Source organism: Trichosurus vulpecula, chromosome 8 (genome assembly GCF_011100635.1).
Source record: "Trichosurus vulpecula isolate mTriVul1 chromosome 8, mTriVul1.pri, whole genome shotgun sequence".
Lineage (NCBI taxonomy): Eukaryota > Metazoa > Chordata > Mammalia > Diprotodontia > Phalangeridae > Trichosurus > Trichosurus vulpecula.
The window spans coordinates 214,439,131-214,456,915 of NC_050580.1; the positions used below are offsets into that span (position 1 = coordinate 214,439,131).

The window sequence follows — 17,785 nt, forward strand, 5'->3', positions numbered from 1 at the left end:
CCAGAGATGGTAAGGGGGTTTGAAAACTGGTAAGAAAGACATTACAGGGGCCTTTTGCTGGCACTGGGTGCAGCTGGTGCTGATTGGCACCTGTATCACCCATATACAGTTCTGAGTGGCAATTCCAGGGCAGAAAGGAGCACTTGTGGTCAGTCAAAAGGCTGTAAGACAGGGAGAGCATTAGCACTTGTGGCTGCAGGAGAGCAGGGGACTTGGTTACAGTTCCAGGGCAGAGAGGAGTGCTAAGGCTTATAGCTTCTGCGGGACAGAGGCTGTTCTTGGGTAAAGACCAGAGAACAAACTGAGAGAGCAATGGCCACATTTTTCCCTGGGCCATACCACCTTGGAAGCATAAAAAACTTCCAGACCCTCAGAAGTAGAAAAACCTGAAGCTTGGCACAGTGCCTCTTTGTCCCCAGTTGAGCAAAGCCCAATTTTAACATACAGTTCAAAAGCTAAGAAATAGGCTGGAAAAAATGAGCAAAAAATATAACTTGACCATAAGTAGCTATATGGTGGCAGGGAAGACCGACAAACTCAAAAGAAGAAAACAATGTAAAAACAACTACAAGCAAAAGCCTCAAAGAAAAATGCAAATTGTACACAAACCAAGCAAGAATTCTTGGAAGACTTAAAGAAAGAGATAGGAGTGGTAAAGGAAAAATTAGGAAAAGAAATAAGTGATGCAAGAAAATTATGAAAAGAGAAAGGTGTGGTAAAGGAGGCACAAAAAATACTGAGAAAAATACCTTAAAAACCAGATTTGGCCTAATGGTAAAAGAGGCACAAAAATTCACCAAAGAAAAGAACTCCCTTGAAAGTAGAATAGGCCAAATGTAAAAGGAGGTACAAAAGCTCACTGAAGAAAATAATTCCTTAAAAATTAGAATTGGGCAAGTGGAAGCTAATGACTCCATGAGAGTTCAAGAAACAAAGTGAAAAGAAAGAAAAGATAGAAGAAAACATGAAATATATCATTGGAAAAACAACTGACCTGTAAAATAGATCTAGGAGAGAGAATGTAAAAATGCCTAATGGCATTCAACACCTCTTCCTCAGTTGAAAGTTTGGCTAGGGAGACATTGACTTCAACCTCAGGTACCTTCAACTAATAGTCAACATTGACTATTTGATCAATGGCTTCAGCATCTGTTTATGATGGTGTGTTGAGAGCACTATGGAAGTGTTCAGCCCATCACTTATCACTAAAGTGGCTCCATCAAGACTGAATTGTTGAGATGTACCATAGGTCTTTGACCCATTAATAACCTTCAAGGCACCGTAGAAGCTCTTTGGATGGTTGCTATTAGCATAAAATTAAATCTAATCTGCCTTCTTACTAGCCAAGAATCCTGCATTTTTCTAAGTATTGCTTGCACTTTATTTTTGATGGAGTTCAACACTCCCTCCTTAGAAACTGATGAACTGATGCTGGTAAACCCTGTGGAGTTCTTGTTTTTGATTTAGTAGCTTCTGAATTTCCCAATCATTTTCATAAAACCAATCCTAAAGTTTGCGAGTGTTCTGGCCCGGATGAGTCAATGTGGTGCCATACACCAAAACTCTGAAAGCTGCCCACTCCTTTTCTGCTCCACTGTTGTGTGTTATTTCAGTTTTCCCTCTAAGTCAGCAATAAACTGTTCAGGAATGAAGAATTTCTCAATCTATTGAAGCTGAGTCTCCTCATAATTGTCTTGCCTTGGGGCTGCTGCTTTTGTTGAATGTGAACGTTGAGCTTGGTAGACGATAAATCTGTATAAGCAGATCAATACTTTATACCACACATCACCTTCATCACTCATATCCTGTCTGTCTCTTTCACTAGTCTGTTAAATGACAGTGCTTGCTGCAAATGATGTTTCATTGTGTTTAGGTAAACAGAAGATAGTGTTGATGATGAGAAGGTCATGAGATGCACAAGTCTTCAGTAGTAAGTGGCCATTGCTGTTGCTGTTTCTAACTCCTTTCCTCCCAAGGACTCCCTGTCATCTCTGATAGTCTGTGCCTGCTCTGGCATTAAAGTCACCAGAATTATAAACTTGTCTTCTTTCAGCATGTTGATGATGAGGGTTGCCAGGTCTTCATAAAAATTTTTATTTGACCTCATCATGGTTCATCATGGTGTCAGGATATGCACTGATGATGGTGGTATGGAGCTTCCCTGCAAGTAGCAACTGTATTGTTATGAACCTGTCATTCACTCCTTTTGGGAGGCATACAAGCTTGCTGACTAGTTCTATTGCAAAACCTACATCAGCTTCACTGAACTCCTAAACAAAGTGGCCACTCCAGAAGAATGTGTATTCAGCTCTGACTTTGGTAAGCTAGCTTTCATTTGCCAGCCTTGTTTCACTCAGGGCTGCTATTTGGATGCAATACCTGCTGTTTTCTCTTACAACAAGAGCTATTCCTCTTTCAGGTCTACTGGATTTTGTGTTGCCCATGAGCATGTGCACATACCATGTACCTATGGTGATTAGAATCATCTTCTCAAAAATCTGTGTGCATTTTTTTGTGTTTCAGTCTCAGGGTGAAATCCCCATTTGCTGCAATAAGCAGCTAGGGCTAGATGAAGCAAGCAATTTTTAAGGTACCTTTTCTAGCCCCTTTGTCACAACAGGAGGTGACTAGTGTGGTCCTTTAAAAAAAGCTGCTAAAACATCCAAGTGGCTGCTGAATCTCATTGCAGCTTCAGTCCAGTGAGGAGATAACCCTATGCCCTGGGCCACCTGTGTGCAGGATTGTGACCACAGCTCCCTAGTGTACCTGCACCTGCTTCTTCATCGCTCATCTGTCACAGGACTTCAAGGTAGGTAAAATAGTGAAATTATAACATGGTAAAATAACAAAATGGTAAAGTAGTATAGGTGATGTCTTGACTTGTCTGTAAATTGGATCTAAGTAAGCACAGATGTGCTCTCTTCCATAGTCATAGAAGTCCACTAGGAAGACAAAAGTCAAGAGGACTGTCAATGGCCTGGGATGCAGTGGATAGCTTTGGTCTCTTCAGTGTTTGACTGATCTCTAAGTGCTCCACAGCGCTTACTTCCATCACCTTCATGGCCCATTAGAATAAATTGCTCTCATCCTCTGTTCCACTGGGGTAAGTCTTCATATGCTTGGAGTAGACATCCCCCTAATTCACTGATGGGTTGAAGATTGTCAGTTACCCTCCACCTGGCTTAGCCCACGTATGAAATGGTTTTATTGGGGTATGACCAGGCATGCTATAGCTTCTTGGAGCCACAAGTGAGAAATGCAAATTAAAACAACTCAGAGATACCACCTCACACCTGTCAGAAATAACAAATTCTGGAGGGGATGTGGGAAAATAGGCACACTAATGAACTGTTGGAGTTGTGAACTGGTCCAACCATTCTGGAGAACAATTTGGAACTCTAAGGGCTATAAAACTGCATACCCTTTGACCCAGTGTATCAGTAATTAAGGTGGGACTTTCTTTTACTCTTTTCTCTTTTAGCACTTATTTAATCAAGAGCCCTTGAAGAGTCTGGTCTTTGTTTCTTTGATTGGATCAGGAGTCTTTGATGACCTGCTTGCCTCAAGAGAAGCCCAGTTTACATGGGTTTCAGTCAGATGTTTCTGAGGCCAGAAGCTGTTAGGCCATGTGGGTTTGAGTTGCACGTTGTGATGGCTTTTGACCCTGAACAAGATATATAAACCCGGAGGTTGGCATTTTTCCTTTGGGGCTCTCACTTACTGGAAGAGTGGCATGTGACTTGATGAGACTCTGGGCAACCATTAAGAGCCCCCTGGCTTGTAAACCCAGATGTTGGGACTTTGTTAAACCCTGGTAACTATGAATTGAGGTTTTAATCAGACAAGGTCTACCTGTTGATGTTTGTAATTTGTTTGCATTTGCTCTGAAGTTCAGGGGGCTGACTTTTCCTCCTGAACTAAGTGAGTTATATATGTGTGTATGATTAAAGTGAGATTGTTAACCCCTTAAAGTTACTTTCCTTAGTAAAGCAGATGAAAAGAACCTGTGCTGGCAGCTCTTGTTGCTGGTCTTGTTGGGTCTTACACCCCACAACAGCTGCTAGCCGAATTGTTGTTACACCCCCAGTAATACCACTACTAGATGTGTATCCCAAAGTGATTTTTTTTTAAAGAAAAAAGGATTTAATTATACAAAAATATATATATAGCAGCTCTTTTTGTGTGGTAAAGAATGGGAAATTGAGGAGATGCCAATCAATTGGGTAATGGATGGGCAAGTTGTGGTATGTGATTGTAATGGAGTACTATTATTCTATAAGAAATGAGGAGGAGCATGTACATCCAAAACCTCAAGGAAAAATGTAAATTAGTTTCAGGCCTAAAAAGAATCCTTGGAAGAGCTCAAAAATGATCTTGAAAATCAAATAAGAGAGGTAGAAGAAAAATTGTGAAAAGAAATGAGAGTGACACAAGAAAATCATGAAAGAGTCAATAGTTTGGTAAGGAAGGCACAAAAAATACTAAAGAAAATAACAACAGAATAGGTCAAATGGTAAAAAGAAACATAAAAATCTACTGAAGAAAAGAACTCATTAAAAAGCAGATTTGGACAAATGGAAAAGGAGGCACAAAAAATTCACTGAAAGAAATAATTCCTTAAAAATTAGAATTGGGCAAGTGGAAGCTAATGACCCTATGAGACATCAAGAAACAATTAGAAAATCAAAAGAATGAAAAAATAAAAGAAAATGTGAAATATCTCATTGGAAAAACAACTGATTAAAGAGATATAATTTGAGAATTATTGAACTACCTGAAAGCCATGATCAAAAAAGAGCCTACGTATCATATTTCAAGAAATTATCAAGGAAAGCTTTTTTGATTACTCTAGAACCAGAGGGTAATATAGAAATTGAAAAAAATCCACCTATCACCCCTTGAAAGAGATCCCAAAATGAAAACTTCCAGGAACATTATAGCCAAATTCTAGGTCAAGTAGAAAATATTTCAAGCAGCCAGAAAGAAACAATTAAAATATCGTGGTGCTACAGTCATGATAACACAAAGTTTAGCAACTTCTGCATTAAAGGATCAGAGGACTTGGAATATGATATTCTGGGGGGGGGGGCACAGGAGCTAGAATTACAATAAAGAATCACCTACCTAGCAAAACTGAGTCTAATCCTTCAGAGGAGCAAATAGATAGTTAATGAATGAAACAGAGGACTTTCAAGCATTCCTGATGAAAAGACCAGAGCTGAACAGAAATTTTGATTTTCAAATATGAGACTCAGGGGAAGCATAAAAAGTAAACAGGAAACAGATAAGTGATTCAATAAGATTAAATCATTTACATTCCTCCATGGGAAGATGGTTATTATAACTCCTAAGAACTTTGTCATTATTGGAGCAGTTATAAGAAATCTACATAGACAATGGGCACAGGTGCGAGTTGACTATTATGGGACAATATCCAAAAAATAAAACTAAAGAGTCAGAAAGAGGGATTCATTGAGAGAAGGGGGAAGGGAGAGGTTGAATGGGGTAAATTATCTTAGATAAAAGAGGTGTCAAAGAGCTTTTACATTGGAGGGGAAGATGCGTGGGATAACCTTACTGTCATTGGAATTGGCTCAAAGAGAGAGTAACATACGTACTCAGTGGGTGAAATACATCTTAGACCCTACAGGGAAGTAGGAGAGGAGGAGAAATGGCTAATAGAAGGGAGGTCAGATTGCAGGAGGCAGTAGTAGGAAGTAAAATACTTTTGATGAGGGGAAGGGTGAAATGAGAAAGAGAAGTATAAATGGGGAGGGGGGAAGTAGGATGGGTGGAAATACACAGTCACAATCATTACTGTGAAAAAAATTTTACAGCAAGTTTCTCTGGTAAAGGCCTCATTTCTCAAATATATAGAGTTCGGTAAAATTTATAAGAATATAAGTCATCCCCCAATTTATAAATAGTCAGAGGATAGGAGCAGGTTTTCAGTTTTCAGATGAAGAAATCAAACCCATCTATAGTTGTACAGTTAAGGTATGGATTCGCACAGACAAAACACTCTGCACTCCAAGAAGCCTGAAAGGATTTTTTTTCTTTTATTAATAAAATACAGGCAAGAAAGACAGAAATTGAAAGTAGCAGAGAGGGAGGCTTAAGAATAATGATAGCAAGGCAATTACTAGATTAGAGGAATGGCTCAAGAGACAGGGCTCCAACCGCCTCATCACCATCCCACAGGCAAGTACTAAAATCAACATATTTACAGTCATCACAGATGCGGGGAAGCACCAACACCTGACCACACAAGCTGGGGAATCCCGGGGTATAGCCGTCGGGGTCCCGCTCGTGGAAGTCCCAGGCCAGACGTCTCTGCCATGGGTGAGATTCCAATTTGGGGTCCGAATCTTATGGCATAAATAGTGCTGGGAACAAAGAATGCATCAGGCCAGGTGTTTTTGGCAAATGCTGCATCTTATGCAAGGCCCTGAAAGGAGGCCAATCCCTTCAAGGTCTCAAGCGCAGCGCATCCTTGGAGTGGCTGGTTCCCAGGACACTGGTCCATCTCAGGGTCTTGGCCAGGACCCAGGGAGGAACCTCCTTCTTGTGTTCCCGGGGCTTTCTACTTTAGGAGATAAGACTTGTGCCAGATTTGCAATTGAGTCAAGTTAAGAGGGGCTAACTTTGCCATTGAATCAAGGCCTCGGTTTGTATAATCTTATGTACCTAAGAGGGGTTAAATCTTACCCCTTCAATAGTCATATGAAAAAATTCTCTAAATCACTATTGATTAGAAAAGTATAAATTAAAAAAACTCTGAGGTACCACCTAACACCTATCAAATTGGCTAATGTGATAGAAAAGGAAAATGACAACCATTGAAGGGAATATGAAAAAATTGGGACAGTAAAGCATTCTTGGTGGAGTTGTGAACTGATCCAACCATTCTGGAGAGCAATTTGGAGCTATGCCCAAAGGGCTATAAAATTGTACATACCCTTTGATCTGTGTCTGATCTGTATCACAAAGAGATTTTTTTTAAATGAGAAAAGGACCTTTATGTACAAAAATATTTACAAAAGCTCTCTCTTGTGGTGGAAAAGAATTGGAAATTGAGGTGATGCCCATCAATTGGGGAATGGATGAACAAGTTGTGTTGTATTTTTGGGATGGAATACTATTGTGCTGTAAGAAATGATGAGCAGGATGGTTTCAGAACAACCTGGAAAGACTCGCATGAGCTGATGCAAAGTGAAGTGAGCAGATCCAGGGGAATAATGTACACAGTAATAACAATATTGTGCAGTGACTTAGGAGTGACTTAGCTATTCTCAGCAATATAAAGATCCAAGATGATTCTGAAGGCCTAATGACAAAAAATGCTATCCACCAGTGAAAGAACCGATAGAGTCTGAATTCAGATTGAAACATACTTTTTAAACTTTATTTTGGGAGGAGTTGTTTAGTTTGTGTTTTCTTTCACAACATGACTAATATAGAAATATATATTGTATGACTGTACATGTATAACCTATATCAAATTGCTTGTCTTCCCAATGGGGGGGGAGAGAGAATTTGGAGCTCAAAAATTTTTTTAAATGAATGTTAATGTTTTTACTTGTAATTGCAAAAAATGGTATATTTTTAAAAAAAAGGTTTAAAAAACCTCCCACAAAGCAACTATTTCTGGTAGTGATACTACCATTTATACAGTTTCCAATATTTGAAACTCTTGTGTTGTGTTTGTTTCATCTCTCTCCCTCACCACTCATCCACTCAGTTATGAAATCCTGTCAATTATGAAATACGTCAATAAGAAATTCCTACAACATCTTACATCCATCATCTTCTATTTCCACTACCACCTCTTTACTACATGCCTTTATTACCAAGTGCCCCTAGACTATTACAACAACCTTTTAATAGTGTTTCCACTCTCTTCCCACTCCAGTCTTTCCTTCATACCGCTTATCAAAGAAATCTTTCTTACTTATAGATGTCACTCCTCTCATTAAAACCCTTTCATGGCTTCTGATGCTTGTTGAATACAGTTCATCCTCCTTGGACTGGCATTCAGGATTTTCTGCCATCTTCTTCTACCCTACTCTTCTAGACTTATCTCATACAACTCCCCTCTAGATACTAGAGTGCACTCTAGTCAAACTGGACCACTTGCCAACCCCTGTGTATAAACTGCTTTCCCACCCCATTCCCTGTGCTTGGAAATTCTCTTAACCTATTTCTCTATCTTTTGAATGGGATTCATTTTTTAACAACTTGACTCAAATACCACTCTCTCAATGAGGCCTTACCTCATTTCTGCAGTTTTCTGACTTTCCTTGCCCCAGACTTCACATACACCAGTGCACTATTTTGTGAGTGTATCATGCATTGTTTTTTTTTAAATAATTTCTGATTGCTGTTACTCATGTGCTAGTCAGTCAGCAAACACTTATTAAGTGCCTACTATGTGCCAGGCACTATGCTAAGCATAGAGGATACAAAGAAAGATAAGAAATAGTCCTTTCTCTCAAGGAATTCACAGTCCACCGTGGGAGACAAGGTGCAAACAATTATGTACAAGCAAACAAGCTCCACCAGAACAATGGCCATGCCTAATCAAACGTTGTAACTCTTCCAGAACTTAGCTCATTGCCCTGCCCACAGAAGGTACTTAATGCTTTTTTAATTGTATAGTTCCCACCTCCTCCTCTTCCATTTCTTCCTCCTCCCCCTCCTCCTCCTCCTTCTTCATCCTACATTCTCAAAGAAGACCAATGGTTTTTTTTTCCAGCATGACAATAAGAAGGCAAGGAACAGTGAAGAAATTAAAATGATTCTGTATCATTTAAAATGGATTTTGTTCTGCGACTGATCCTATTCGGTATTACTGTCCCATTTTGTATAATTGCTTAAGCTACATTTCTTTGTCTTTGCCTATAGCTAAGTTTAGAAGTGTGGGGTAAGGTATGGGGACTTCACGGGGGACTAGCACCTCTGGTGTGAGGGCTTGCCAAGCCCTTTTGGTGTCCACCTGATTCACTCAGTTGTCACCTGTGGCTCCAAGAAGCCCCGTGCATGGAGGACCCTCCCCAGTAAAACCATCTTGACAGCTGGGCTAAACCAGGTTGAGGGTAATCAACAGACCTCAAACCTATCAGTGAGTTAGGGGGGTGTCAACCCCAAGCACATTAAGACTTCCCTCTGCAGAATGAGTGTATGAGAACGATTGTTCTAACATCCATGAAGGTGGCTGAAGCAGGTGCTGTGGAGCACTTAGAACCTGGACAAACATCGATGACTCCTGGGCTTTGATTTTTGTCTTACCATTGTACTTCAATGACTCTGGAGAGAGAGAGCCAGGCTTTTCCTAACTTTTCCTCACTTAAATCTAATTCACAAACAATTCAAGATATCACCCCATGACATCATCAGTCCTTTTTGAAAACAAAGGACAAACAACAGGTTTAGAAGTTCATTTCTCCTACTAATCATTGTTCTATTCTTGCCTCAAGGAAATCTGAGGCAAGGTTCTCCTTGGGGGATGTGGGGACCACCGGAGAGTCTGCTCTAGTATCTTTACATCACCAAGCTATTCTTCAAGGATGTCTGGCTTGTTTTCCAAAGAAGTCTGGTCCATTCTCTCTAACCTTGTAGGTGGACACAAACACTGAATGTTTCTTAGTCACAGGAGGGAAAAGAGGAAGTTGTTGTTAGCCCTCATTCCCAATGTCCAACCAATCATGTGGTCCTCAATCCCATAATGCTGCCAGTCCTATAACCAATTGCACTATTTTCCTCACCTACTTAGTTTTTTTCTTTGTTCTATGCTTATAAAAAGGAGCCATGCCTCCTCTTTTGAGTCACTGGCCTGTCATTTGACTCATTTTGTTAACAGGTTTGCCCCCTGCCAATAAACTGATAAAGCTCAGAATTCTGTACCTCATTTTGTTGTTCAGTCTTTCCATTCATATCTGACTCTTCATGACCCCATTTGGGGTTTTCTTGGCAAAGATATTGGAGTAGTTTGCCATTTCCTTCTCCAGCTCATCTTACAGATGAGGAAACCAAGGCAAACAGGGTTAAATGACTTGCTCAGGGTCACAACCTAGTACTTGTCTGAGATCAGAAGATGAGTCTTCTTGACTTGACATCCAGCATTCTATCCACTTTACTATCTAGCTGCCCACACCTCATTTTACCCTTATTAAATTCTATTGAGAGAGCAGGAACAGCAGCTTAGAAGTACACTACAGTGGGATTATTTAGGCAGGCCTGAAACTGAACCTTAAGTCCTGGGCTGCTTTACTATTTTCTTCCCAGAGTGCAGATCAGCCACTAGTGATCCTTAGTAATGGCTATTTCCATTCTTGGCAGTTAACTAATAGATCCAGAGAACCCAAGTTCAGGATGTGGACACTAACCAACTAGATAAAGAGAAAATATCCTTAATAGCACACTTCTAGGAGGAGAAGATGGTTACCCCCAAGGATCATCCTGTAGCTAAAGGGCTAAAGAAAGCCATGTCCTGGCCAGGAAATCAATACCTTATTAGTTGCTCTTTGTCTGAGGTCTGAGTTTAATGTAAAATATTTGTTTGGCAGTCTCCCAAACAGCCTTTATATCAACATAAATATTCTTTTGCACAATTGTGAAGAGGTTAGAGCCTACTTCTTGCAGATACCAAAAAGAGTTCCCATCATTAATATGAAGAGAAAATTTTATGCTCAGCCTTGGGGGAACATAAGAAAAATACGATCTCATAATTTGGGAGTTTCTAGAAATTACTAGAAAAATTTAAGATGCTCACCAGCAAATGGGTGAGGCCTCTTCTCTGAAAATTACTAGTTTTCCCAGATGTTTTTGCCCCATATGGAAAGTCACAAAAGTAATTATATTGGATCTTTATTCCGGATGAGAAGAATTTACATAAGGAGTACTCTCAATTTTTAGTTTCAGGAAATGCCAAGAGTGTAGCACCATCATTTGGGGATTTACACTGTGATTACCTTCACAATCTTATAATGGTACATATGTTTTTATGAGAGGAATCACCAAAAAGAATACCAAGGGAATTACTGTTGCATTATTAAATTTCAATCTTGTTGCAGTCAGTTTTCTTTGTCTTTGATAATCCTTTTGCTTACAGGTTGAAAAAGACCCTTTAAAATGATGGCTAAATCAAGCAGAAATATTTGGCAAACTTTGTAAAATGCTTCATATTTTGTTGAATCTGAAAAACTTTGTATTTGAGGCTAATTTTTTTTCATCTGTACATGGGGGATTGTATATGATCATAGAGTACTGGCTATTTTGAGACTTTACTGTACAAAACTGGAAAAGTAAGTGAAAGGACCTTGCTTATGCCTCCCTAGAGACCACAGAGAACTGTTCTGAAGGCACATTTGGGATGAGGACTGTGTTATGAAATATACTCCTGACTATGTGCTGGGGATGGCAAATTTCCAATGGGGAAATGTGGAAAGGTGCCTTTGGAGCAGGCCCAGACCACTTAACATGGAAGTATTTCTAAAGGGCTTGACTGGGCATGGCCGAATCTCCTAAGATGGAAGCACTCTGCATCCCCTTCCTATGGGAGTTGGGCATAGCCTCCTTTGATTGACTGAACAGCTGAAAAGTCTGCATCTTTAAAACTGGCCAGAGTGACACAGTCACTCTTTATGGCTTTTGCCTCTTCCCTAAACACTCTTTCCTGCTATATCCAGAGGATGAAGATCACAGCTCACCCACAGAGTAGATGCCATGTCCTAAGCTGGTGAACTTCCTTCCCCTGCTCCCTGTTTTACCCCAGCTCTGGAGATACGGGCCTGGGGGTGTTTGTTTCTATGATGTGTTGTTTAGCCTTCTCAGTTTCACCAAGGTGATCCTTACCAGACCAGATGAGGGAGTTCAAGCCTTATGACGTTGAAGCCAGGATTCTGAAGAAGATATTGAAGCCAGACAGCCTAGCAAGGAAGGCTGGAGAAACCAGAGTACCCAGAACTTGAGTCTGAAGGGCGATTTCGGCCAGGTATTATGCTCAATAGGAAATGAGCTAAGCTATGAGCCTGATCCCATTCCCCTCAGAAACTGAGGTAGTATGGGGTTTGAAGAGGGGAGGAAATTATGCCTCCCACATGTTGGGGAGTAAATTTGTATATTTGTGATTATGCCTTTTGAATTAAGTATTCCTTTTGTATGAGCTAATCTGTTAGTGGCCAAATGGAATTGGGGAACAGGGGACTATGCCCTGTATTTTAAGAGAATACCATCATTGGGGGCTGGAGACATTTGCAGAGCTCCTAGACACCTCCATCCCTTTAAGGGCACAAGAGAACCCTGAGAAGGGATGAAATGGGACACAATTTGCCTTCAGGCAATGGGGGCCATGGTAGTCAGTGTTATAAAGTGTTTGTTGTCTTTCAAATGAGAAAAAAAACCTTATAACTATTAAAGCACTAGGTATAAGCAATTACTTTTCATCATTCATTGTTATTTTTAATCACTTGATACCTAACCACATTTTCTAACTTAATTTTCATTGTTATCCCCTAAGTTGATTTTTACATTGAAGTCACTGACCATTATGCATGTTCCAATTTATTTTTGTCAAAGGACTGATTTAATACTCTTCATTTTCATGGCCTAGTTAAATTATTTTTATTACTTGTGTACACAAGGCAGGGCAGCTAGATGGCACAGTGGACAGAGTGCTCAGCCTAGAGTCAGGAAGATTCATCTTCCTAAGTTCAAATCTGGCTTCAGACACTAGCTGGGTGACCTTGGGCAAGTCACTTAAACCTGTTTGCTTTAGCTCCTCATCTGTACAATAAGCTGGAGAAGAAAATGGCAAACCACTCCAGCATCTTTGCCAAGAAAACCCCAAATGGTGTCACGAAGAGTTGGATGTGACTGAAATGACTGAACAAAAATAACAACAACACAAGGGGAGAAGTGAACCGTGGGCACATCAGCAGGTTTCATGGCCATGTTCTCTCCCCAAAATGGAGGACGGCTGGCCAATGTACTGTCTCCTGAATAGGTTGAAGAGACAAAGAATAAATCGGGATGGTATGCAGTTGAAAAGTGAAGGCAGGGTAGCACACTACTAACAAGAGACATACAGAGTTAAGAGATTAATGAAGGCATAAGTAGTAGGACACAGTGACTAAGTTGTGATTAGAATATTCTAGAAAGAAATAGTTCTAGTTTGGGCAAGTGCTTTCCATTATCCTGACTAGGGACACCATCTTTTCCCATAGAAACATTTCCCCATAGTTTTAAATGTTAGCATTCCCTAATCTACACATAGGCCTCTGAAGTGAGTTAGTCTTTCTAGAAGCACAACTGTTTAGATAGGCCTAGCATCCTGCCTCTGTAGTATGAAGGATTTTGCTAAGTTCCTGCCTGAATTTTTCTATTTTTTTATCCTCTCCAACAGACATTAGCTGCTCTCGCCAGAGTTACCAGGAATTTCTTAATTGCAAAATCTAATAGTCTTTCCTCAGTCCTCATCCTTCTTAACCTGTCTGTAGCCCGTGATATTGCCATCACCCTCTTTTCCTGCATGCTTCTCTCTAGTTTTTCATGACACTTCTCTTTCCTGATTCTTTTTTTTAAATTTATTTTTATTTTTAGTTTACAACACACGGTTCTACATAATTTTGAGATCCAGATTTTCTCCCCTCCCTCCCCCTCCCTCCCCAAGATGGCATGGAATCTCATATAACTACCATGTATAACTTCGCATTGAATTAATTTATACACTAGTCAAGTTGTGGAGAAGAATTATGACCAATGGAGTGAATCATGAGAAAGAAGAGACAGAACCAAAAAAAAAAAAAAACCAAAAACAAAAACAAAAGAGAAGAAAAAAGGCGAGAATGAAGTGCGCCTCAATCTGCATTCAAACTTCACAGTTCTTTCTCTGGATGAAGATCGCATTCTCCATCGTGAGTCCCCTGGAGTTGTCCTTGCACCTTATGTTGCTGAGAAGAGCGAAGTATGTCAGGGTTGGTCCTCACAGAATCCATATATCTGTGGTTGTGTACAATGTTCTCCTGGCTCTGCTCCGCTCACTCAGCATTATATCGTGTAGGTTTTTCCAGATTGTTACGAAGTCCGTATCTTCCCCATTTCTTATTACCTCTTTGTTTGCTTCTTCTCAACATCCTTTACTGAATTATCATGCCCACTGACTGTGAATATCTTTCACAGGTCCTTCCTAGGTCCTCTTTTCTTCTCCTTCGTACTACTTCACTTGGTGACCTCAACATCAATTATTGATTATCATCTGTATGCAGAATATTCTCAGCTCTATTTATCCAGCCCTAGCCTTTCTCTTGAGGTCCAGTCTTGCATCACCAACTGCCTATCAGGAGTCTCAAATTGGACATTCTATAGACATCTTAAAAGCAACCTCTCCAAAATTGAATTCGTATCTTTCTATCCCAAATCTTCCCCTCTTCTAAACTTCCTTATTACTGTTGAGGGCACCACCATCCTTGCAGTTACCTAGGTTTGGAATCTTGGTGCCTTCCTTAAGTCCTCACTCTCATTCACTCTACATATCCAATTTGTCATCAGGTCCTATCGTTTCTACCTTCACAGCATCTCTTGATTTTATTCCCCTTCCCTCCTTTGACATTGTGGCCACTCTGGTGCTGGTCCTCATGACCTCATGTCTAGACTACTGCAATTGCTTGCTGGGTTAGTCTTCTTGCCTTAAGTGTCTTGTCACTCCAGTCCATCCTACTGTCAGCTGCCAAAATGATTTTCCTAAAGCCCAGGTTTTGCCATGACACGCTTCTACTCAGTAATTACAGTGGCTCTCTATTATTTCAAAATTAAAAGAAAATCTTATTGAGTTTTTAAAGCCCTTCGCAATTAGGTTTCTTCCTCCTCTGCCAGTCTTCTATACTTTTTCTCCCTTCTCCATCATCTACTATCCACGGGCATTAACTTTCTAATGATTCCTTGTTTCTTTGGTTTTTTCCCCTAGCTATTCCTTGTACAAGGCACTCTATTTCCCAACTCTGTTCATTTTATTGGTCTTCCTCCCATGCCTAGAATGCTCTCTCCTCACCTCCTCCTGGCTTCCCTTAAAATTCGATTCAAATCCTACCTTCTGCAAGAAGCCCTTTTCAGCCCAATCCCAACCTTCAAAGATTACCTCCAATTTATTCTATTATCTTGTATAGTACATAATTTTTTTGCATATTGTCTATTAAGCACAGTGCCTGTCTCCTCCTCCTCATCCTTCTCCTTAATCTTCTTCTTCTCCTCCTTCTCTTTCTCCTCCTTGTCCTCCTCCTTCTCTCCCTTTCCCCCATCTCCCTTTCCCCTTCTTCTCCTTCCACTTTCCCTCTCCCTCCTCCTCCTCTTCTTCCTTGTCTTTATAGTTGTATATTTGCTTATGTTTATGTTAACTGAGTGTTTGTAGACTGCCTAAACCTGAGATTTTTAGTACCTTCTGATCTCCCCTTTTTTTGTCTTTGCCAATCAACATGGAAATAGTGATTTCTATTAAAATCCTATTCTGATGCTTCACTGTAGCATGACAGTGACCCTAGGTACTCCAAGGCTATGCCATCAGAGTACACACAGTACCAAACTGAAAAAACTTTGAATGTACTCCTGGTGAAATATATGCCTGTTGTTTATCCTTGATCAGTCAGTACAGAGAGGTTAAGAACCAGAAGGCTGCTTATTAGGTGATGAGGGTTTGTCTTTGCTTATTTCTTTTCTTTTCTTTTTTGGCCAGATCAATCGGTAACAAAACAGCCCTCAGTCCTAGACATCTTAAAAGTTGTTAAAATTTCAAAACCATATTCCCTACATTGCAATATTCTATTTTAAGTAACTTCAAACTAAAGAGAAATTTGATAAGATACTTTAGCTGATATTCAACAGAGGTCGCCTTGATAAATTGCTAATATATTTTCTGTTCTTCATATAGCTTTGTCTTGCTTTGAAAACCTAGACTTTTGTAAATAATCTACTTTCATCTCAATAAACCCCTCTTTTCCTTCATACATGCTGAAAAAACCCCAAAAGTCATTCAGGATTTTTCTTGGATGGATTAAGTCTAACATCCCCTATAAGTGAGTTCCCATTCTTCTTTCTCTTGCTATTGCTTTCTCTTTCTCTCTCTCTCTCTCTCTTGCTATCTCTCTCTTTCTCTCTCTCTCTTGCTCTTACTATCTCTCTCTCTCTCTCTCTCTCTCTCTCTCTCTCTCTCTCTCTATCTCTCTCGCTCTCGCTCTTGCTCTCTCTCGCTCTCTCTGTCTCTCTCTCTTGCTCCCTGCCCCCCCCCACACACACCTTCTCCTCATCCTCATCAGAAGACTTTCTCTTTAGGAAGAGGTTGGAGACCTCTAGTTCAAACCATCCGGGGTAGCAAAGACTATTAATACCCTTTTCGAAAACCTTAAGAGACAAGGATTCCATAAATGCTTATGTTTGTTACCTTCATGATTAGGCTTCTTTGTGTTTAACTGAAATGTCTTCTGCTTTAATTTTCCTTTCCTTTTGTTCTATAAAGACTAATTGCTCAAAACCATTATTTAAAAAGAGTAATAATAGTAATAGTTATAACAGTGATAATAATAACAGCTAACATTTGTATAACACCTACGATGTGCCAAGCACTGTGCTAAGTTCTTTATAGTTATTATCCCATTTGATCCTCACAACAACCCTGAGAGGTAGGTGCTATAAGTGTTCTAATTTTACAGTTAAGGAAACTGAGGCTTTTCTTCTCGAAGTATAAATAGCTTAATTCCTTTGACCTTTACTTGAAACAGATATTTTTCCATCTGTATAGTTTTCAGTAACTATTATCTTTTGAGATTCCCCAAATTTTCCATATCCTTTTTAAAGTCCAAAGAACCCCTCAGTTGAAATGAAACACTCCAATAAGAGTCTGATTTATGAGAAGCATAGCAGGATTGTTTTCTGACCCTTGTACAGTATCCTACTTTTATCAGACACCAGTAATGTGTGGCCATTTCCCCTTACAGAGACAATGGATTCATCCCAGTCCCTTTCCAGATTCTACTGTTATTTTTTCTTCTTGATAACACCTCCTGGAAGCTTTATTATCCTTTCCGTGCCTACATCTACAGCCTTAGTCCTCCAGCAAGAGATGAGAATCCTTCTATTACACTGTAATACCATACATGTTTTCTTATTGGTCATGAGGAACTAGTGCAACTTGATGTCCTGAATTTGCCCACCTATCAACTTCTACCTTAAGGTCACCACTATTTTCTCTATAGATTGCTTTGACTTAACCTCCCCTTTTCTGTAGACATATGTGGTAGATAAAGGACAGATTAGCATGATCTTCTGGTATTCAGAGCCTTTCATAGCAGCCTATCCCTTTTGTTCCCAGACTCCCCAGATTGTCTTCTTTTATCTGTATATTATAAAATTCCTCTGTCCAGATTGATTCTTTTATAAAATCAAATTTGGCCTTCTTTTGCCTTAATTCTTACCTAGCTTTTAACTACTTAAAGGGTATTGTCTCAGACAAATTGAGACTTGGGAAAGACCTTAGCTTATAGAGGACAAGTCTTCTACTGCATCCTGGGCCATTGCCACTGGACTGTGTTGACTCCGGAGGAAAGAGTGAGGTTGATGATTTTACACAGCTCTGCCTCACTTAAATCCAATTGCAAGTCAAGACATCACCCTCCTGATGTCACTGGTCCTCTTCAAGAATGAAGGATGAACAACAAACAACAACAACAATTTAGTTTTATGACACTTCTGTCTTCAAATTCTCTTCTCAGGCAGTACCCTATTTTTTTTTGGTTTTTTT

At 39.9% G+C, this 17,785-nt stretch overlaps 1 pseudogene; it reads right to left on the reverse strand.

The window, feature by feature from the left end:
• Positions 1-8,051, reverse strand: part of LOC118829847 — a 46,056-nt pseudogene extending 38,005 nt beyond the window's left edge.
• Positions 8,052-17,785: the final 9,734 nt, after the last annotated feature.